The following is a 7,432-nucleotide window of genomic DNA, read 5'->3' on the forward strand; positions in this document are numbered from 1 at the left end:
TATGGTTAGGTTTCTAAATTTCTTTGTAAAAATATGTAAATGCTTATTTCTACTTTTATGAAATTATTTTTCCATTTATTCTGTAAGGACTCAAAGTTCAACATATCAATATTTGATGGAAAATACCTGATGGAAAATTCCATGATATGCCAAAATGTTTGATATTTAGACAGATAGGGTAAACCAAATTGCATATGTTGCAGGTTAATAATTAGCTTCTCTTCCATAGGGTTAACAACTTAAGTTAGCAGTTTAAAATTGGAGAAAAGGAAGGGCTGCAAGGACAGCCAACATTTTGGCTCTACCCTTTCAAGGTCAGTGAAGATTCAGGACATAGGAGAACCTGTACTGTAACAACATGTAACTCAGTTGTGCTCCAAATTTTCTGATGAAGATTTTGGAGCCACAGAGGAATGTGTTTGATGATGTAAAGTGTGCCTGGGGAGAGTCACATGAAGAGAAACATTTTCTCAAGCTTTCACAGAGAGCAAATTGGTCAAGCAATGGCCGTGACTCATCCTCATGTCTGACACTGACAAAAGGATGTACAAAGGGTGGTACAGGGCTACAGGATAAATCCTGAGAGTACTTGGCTGACCTTATCAGATACAGAAGTTACATTTCTTTTAATTTTTATTTTATTTATTTATTTATTTTGGTGGAACCGGGGATTGAACTCAGACCCTTGTGCTTGCCAGGCAAACGCTTATTCTACTGAGCCATTTCCCCGGCCCCTACATTTCTTGTTATATAGGTCTTGCTATATCTTGGTCTTAACCATCCAACAGAAAAGTATAGAAATGAGGTATATAAAGTAAAGCCATATTAATATGATGAGCTGTAAAAGGCTCAAGTCAATAACTTCTGAGGATAACCCAGTAATACTATAGACTGCTAGACAGTGTTAGATTGTTTAGTTGAATTCAAACACCTATAGTATTTAGATGCCAATAGAGTATTCACCTCTGACAGGCCACAAAAAAAAAGGATGCAAAGGAAAGATCATTTTGTATTTATATATGCAAAATAGTTATGATAAATTTACAGCTACTTTCGCTTAATTCAATGAGAAGAAAGAGGTGTACTAACAGTGTTTGGACAGACTATCCTGTTTACTTCTTGTACTATGGATAACCACTAAGAAGATAACAATGTACAATGTATTGATTATCAAAACTGTCCTATGAATCAGCTGTGAAACTGTCTCATTCATATTTATTTCTCAATAAAAAATAAAGTTTATAAATAATTATTTTTTAAAAAGGCTAAATAGTCTCAGCTCACAAATGTATACAGCTCTAAGACAATGGATATAGGAGTGCCTGGTCACACCCAACACCTTCAATTTCAGTTTTATAATAAACAATTATTAAAAATCTATTAAAAAAGAAATCCCTAAAAGGAAGCTTATAGCTGTAAATTTCCATATTAGAAAAACTGAATGAGCCCAAATAACCTAATGATGCTCCTCAAAGTCCTAGAAAAACTAAAACAATCAAAACTCAAAGCCAATACATGACAGAAAGTTACAAAGATCAGAGCAGAGGTTGCCAAAAATACAGAGTCAATGAACGAAAAGATGGATTTTTGAAATGACAAAACAGTCAAGCTCTTACTCGACTTACCAAAACAAGGAAAACAAAGATGGCGTTGATGTAATTAGCACTAAAAAGGTGTAATCACAGAGAAATTACTGAAATCCAGAAAACTATCAGCAATTACTTTAAAAACTTCTACTTTACTGGTACTGAATAGCTCAGAAGGAAATTGTATCATCTTACCATCTCAAACTGGTAAAAACCATTTATTACAGAACTGCTGCCAGTATCATAGTAACTGGGAAAAACTATAAGGTTTTTATTTAAAATCAGGAAGAAGACAGAGATCACCACTCCTTTCTACTATTGGAAACTTTAGCCAGAACAATCAGATAGGCGAAAGAAATGAAAACAGTCCTTTAGGAAATGGGGAAAAATTCTCAAACTATTTTTATTCACAAATGACATGAACCTTTATATAGAATATCCGGAATAGTCCACCAAAAGATTTGTAGAAAAATTATTCAAATTCAACAAAGTAGAAGGATATAAAATCAATTGCCAGCATTCTTGTACACCAATAATGAATCCATTGAAAAAGAACTCAAAAAACATGCCATTTATAATACCCTCAAGACAAATTAAATACATAGGAATTAACAAATCAATGGAATGAAATACTTCTGTAACAAAAACTACAGTGCTCTGAAAAGAATATCAAGGAAGATATCAAAAATAGTAAAATATTTGTTTCTGAACAGAAATGGCTATACTATCAAAACTGTCAAAGTAGCCATACTACAAAACTGATGTATAGATTTAGTATAACTTCATCCAAAATACCACCAACATTTCTTACAGAACAGGAGGAAACAATCTTAAAATGTATGGGAAAAAGAAGAGATCCTGAATAGCAAAAGGAATCTTAGATAACAGGACACAAACAGGAAACATCACATAGGCAGATTTCAAGTTACATTACAAGCTACAGTGGTAAGAACAAAACAAAACAAACAAACAAGCAAAAAACCCAGCATGGTAGTTCTCTCAGTTACCTTTTTCTCATTGCTGGGACAAAATACCCAACACCCAAAATTAAAAAAAGAAAAGTTTATTTAGCTCCCAGTGTGTGGAGGTTTCAGTCCATACTTGGCTGGCTCCAAGGCAGAGTGCCACATGGCAGAGGGCAGCTGTTCATGGTGGCAGAAAACAGCAAAGAACAAAGGGAGGAGCAGCAGCTGTGGCCTCTTCCCCTCCCTCATTTGTAATGCAGATTACCCACCCCAGGTGGGGGTAGCACTCACACCCATAATCTCAGCATTGGATCATGAATTAATCATAAACTCTAGAAGCCACTCCAGTGACTGCATGAGGCTCTGGGGGGACACCTAGACACCAACCATAACAGTAGTGACACAAAAGCAAACATGTATATCAGTGAAACAGAACAGTGGATGCAAAAACAACCCCAGGTATATTCAGTCTTTACTACAGAGCAGAAAGTACACAATGGGCAAAGATGATTGATTGGATGGATGATTGATTACACACATTCCAATGACTGAATCTATATCCATATCTTTCAGTGTGTACTAAAATAAAATAAAAATGGACCAAGACTTGAATATTTAAAAAGAAATATTTCATTTGCTAGGAGATAAAAGACAAACTCTTGTAGACTAGGCAGATGGGAAAACTTTCTGAGTAGGACTCCATTTGCACATGAAATGACATTAGGAATTAAGAAATGGGGTTATAACAAATTAAAAAGCTTCTGCACAGTGAAGGAAACAATTTGTGGTGTGAAGAGATAAACTATAAAATGCCAAAAAAATTTTTTACCAGGTACTTCTCAGAGGGAGAACTAAAAAAAGAACTGAAAAGACTTAGACTGCCAAAGATAAAAGACTTAATTCACAAAATGGACATTTGAAATGAATAGACACCACTGTGGCCCTGTGTGAAGGGGTTACTGTCCCCCACCCTCATTTTCTCACTTTCCAAGAAATCTCGCTCACTGGGCTAGATGAGGAACAAGTGTCACTAAATAGGCATCATGTACCCAGAGCTTGATGCCCAGTGAGGCCTGGGGGCATGTCCTCTTCACACTGATGGGAAATTGCCATGATAACCTCCACCCTGTATTTGTTGCTTGACTGACAGACGTAAGGTATTTTGAGGTTCTACCTTGTCTCTGTGAGGTGAAAATGTTGTGCCCTTACTACTATTCTTCACTCTTGTCCTCCCTGCCCAAGCTTTGGACAGGGCCTTTCAGACTAAGATGTCACCTCCCAGAGATGTCACCAAAGGGTGACCATACTGTAAAACCAGTCAAAGATGTAGAAGCAGATGTGAAGTGGAAATTCCACCTTCTACACCTTAAAAATTCCACCTTAAAAAAATGGAGAGTTCCCTCCACTGGGCCAGCATATTCTTCCCCTTAGACATGGGAACACAGGAGCAACTGCCCGGACCTCAAGGAGGAGCTGTGTCTTGCCAACAGCTTGGCAACAACAACAGCCAGTCAAGCAACAACAGCTCATACCCTGTGAGAGTTTAGAAAACATATTCCCTCTCCAGGCAAAGAAGCAGTGACAGTCACAACTACAAAACAACCAACCTAGCGCTTTTCCCTACAATGCCTGGTGGAGAACTGGTAGCCACCTTGCCCCACAGCCATTGGTGCATCTAGCTCAGAGACCTGTGTCCACATCCCCTTCTGTTCCTCCTGGCCCTTTGAAGGACAAGGGCTCCCTTGGAGGAGCTGGGCTTTCTTTTGCAGGCAGCACTGAAGCTCCCAGGGCCTTCCTGCCTCCCACCCCATGCCCCTGACTTTTTTTTTTTTTTTTACATTCTGACCATTTATTTGCAGCAGACATTCCACATCCACAACTCTCTCCACTCAGAAGTTCTTGGAGACAATGCCGTTGGCCTTGGCCAATCTTAGAATGGAGTCATCTGATTCACCCATCCTTCGAGTAGCCCCGCAGATAGCGTAGGTCTTAAACTGGCCGTTGAACCTGCCTGGACCTTGTCGACCTCGGCCACGTTCATCTGGATGGATGCGTGGTCCTTGGCGCCAATGATGCGGTTGCTGGCGGAGCATTTCCGCGGCACGTACAAGTCCATGAACTCGCCGGCGTCGTTCTGCATGGTGTGGCCCCGCCTGTTACTCCACGCGACGAGTGCGAGCAGAGAAAGCCATGCCCCTGACTTTCACTGAGACCTGGGAACTCCCCTGTGAATGTGCAATTTGCGAGTAGCCCTGCTTCCAGGGGGAGGTCAGGGCCCCTGGACACTCACCTGCCCCAATATCAGGGATCCCTTCAGTGAATCACCAGTGTCCTGCCAGGTGTTACGGTATGTGGGGAAAAGAAAGAGCAAAAGACAAAATGGCGATGCATTGGGAAACTAGGAGGAACAGTTCATGGGAACAGAAGACCACAAGGCAGCCAGAACCTCAGGACTGACTGACTGCATCTGTGTCAGCGACAGCGAGTGAAGGGTGTGTTTCTAGGAACAGTAATGGTGATTGGGGTGCATTAGAAGAAGAACTGAGCATTCCTGCAAGGGTGAGACAAGGGGCAATAAAGAGACTGTAACTTCCTCAGGGCAAACTACTGACTACTTCGTTGTTTTAAACATCCTTGTGGGCCTAGCAGGTTCTATCTGCCCTGTGAGCACCACAGTATCGCTAGATAAAAGAAAGCAGGAGTTCCTGTGTTCCAATCTGCCTCACAGGGCAGGGCAAGGATAACCTTGGAGATCCTCTACGCTCCATTTATGATCGGTGGTCCCCCATACCTAATCGATACCAGCTCCTCTGTCCACCCAACCCTCTGTATCTGTAACCCAGAACTGAGTCCACCCCAGCCCACACTTGATGCCAGCACAGCGACCCCCTGCCAAATGACACTGCCACTGTCAAGGGATGCTGCTCTAGCTGTTCACAGGTGTCCCCTCCATCCTTACCACCCTGGTTCTAGGAGCACATGAGAAACATTTATTCAGTTCTTTTGAAATGACAAGAATGGTATTGAACTGGTGGTCCTAGAAGCTGGGTGACTTCTGACCCCTAGAGTCATTTGGCAAGGGCTGTGGACATCTTTAGTTTGCACATATTACATAGGAGTGTGGGTTTAGTAGGTGACTGGTCTGCAGAGGCCAGGGATGCTATTCACTGTCCCCAAAAGCATAGAATGACTGCTCCCAGCAAAGAGTTATCAAGTCCAAACATCACTGATATTGTGACATGCTGCCTTAGATCTTGTGGACGTGGCCTCACTGGCTTCTGATCTGCACTCTCTACACTGTGAGGGCTGGAGAGGTAAAGTGATGACCTGGGGCCACCAGGTTGCAGACAGGCAGGGCAAGATAATGGGAGTTCAGCCTCCTGCATTGCAGGTCTTCCCTGCTGCCCAGGGACAAGAATAACAGGAATCCTTTCTGCCACATTGTGTGACAATTTCATCTCCTACAGAAAATGAGTGGGTGTTCCCAAGTCAGAGCTCCTTTTGGATAGAAGCCAAGTCATGTCATTGCCCAGCCTGAGTCCCTCTCATACAGCCACTGGGATGCCCTTCCTTGTCATTTGGCAGCTGGCCGAGTCCACAGCAGCCTTCAAGACACTTTCAGAAGTAATTTCCCAACTAAATGAGGACTTCTTTATTTCCCAGAAAGACACTGTGCTCCTCAACTTATAGGTTGCTAGAGTGTGAATGCATCCCCTAGAAGTTCTTTGTGTTGGCGATGGAATCCTGTTAGCGGTGACTGGAAGGGAGACCTTTGGGAGGTAATTACCTCTCCCTAGGTCATGAGGACCGGCACGTGATGGCGGGAGTGGCCTGATAAGGGAAAGAGCATGGAGTTGGCATGCTGATCTGCCTGGCATGTGACTCCTGCACCTTGTGTAATGTAGCACTTGCCTCAGGATGGGGCATGATGACCTCATAAAGCAGGTCTCTCCCACACACCCAGCACATGCTAGGACATGATAGCTGCACTTGAAGACATGGTGATGGGTGATGGGCCACACATGATCCTGAATGTGTGTAGCAAAGACATGGAGCAGGGTGGGGCCAAGGACACCCAGTCAGACTGGCGATGGCTGAGCCGACAAGGGGGAGAGGGATAGGAAGCAGGAGGGAGGAGCACACACCTCTCTGCTCTGGCACTCCCTGAACATGCTCTAATTCCTTGTCCATTAAACCAGATTGCAAAAAGAGACAAGGAATTCCTGGAGAAGGCGATATCCCAGGAGGAATGCTTGGATCAGGAGGAAGCGAGTCATGTGAATGTTGTGCTGGAGGTGAGGAGTTTAAGGGGCATCCTCTGAGCCCAGGGATATCAGATGTCCCTCTTCTCAGCACATACTTGAAAATTTAGGAGCAGGCCAGGCTCTGTGGTGTGCCTCCAAGCCCAGGTACTGGGAAGTCTGGGGAAGATAGTTAATTGTGGTACCAACTTGAATTAAAAAAAAAAAAAAACACCTAGCAGATTAATTTTCCATATTCCTGAGTGTGTCTGGATGACTGACTTACTGAAGAGCAAAGACCCTCCCTAGACGTTGGTGGCACCATTTGGAGCTTGGATGTAACAAAAAAGGAAAAAGGAAGGCATTCTTGCTCTTGTTTCTTTGGAGGAGCTCCAGTCTTTGCCATCACCTTTGAATCAGGGCTTCTATGACGCTAGCACAGACTCTTCACCCTGCCAACATGGAATGCAGACCCTTTCTGATGTGGACTCACACCGGGCTCTGCAGTGAGCCCCAGGCCTTTGACTTCTGAATGCAGTCTCCATCTCTCCAGTACACAGGCAGATTTTTAGCGTCCTTCTACCCTAACTGCTCAACAGCTCTTGTAAGCCTTCCTTGTAAATCCTTCATATATATATTA

At 42.9% G+C, this 7,432-nt stretch overlaps 1 pseudogene; it reads right to left on the reverse strand.

The window, feature by feature from the left end:
* Nucleotides 1–4,395: 4,395 nt before the first annotated feature.
* On the reverse strand, nucleotides 4,396–4,705 carry LOC101586491 (annotated as a pseudogene).
* Between the last annotated feature and the right edge of the window lie 2,727 nt (nucleotides 4,706–7,432).

The sequence above is a fragment of the Octodon degus genome, unplaced genomic scaffold (assembly GCF_000260255.1).
Source record: "Octodon degus isolate 3935 unplaced genomic scaffold, OctDeg1.0 scaffold00037, whole genome shotgun sequence".
Lineage (NCBI taxonomy): Eukaryota > Metazoa > Chordata > Mammalia > Rodentia > Octodontidae > Octodon > Octodon degus.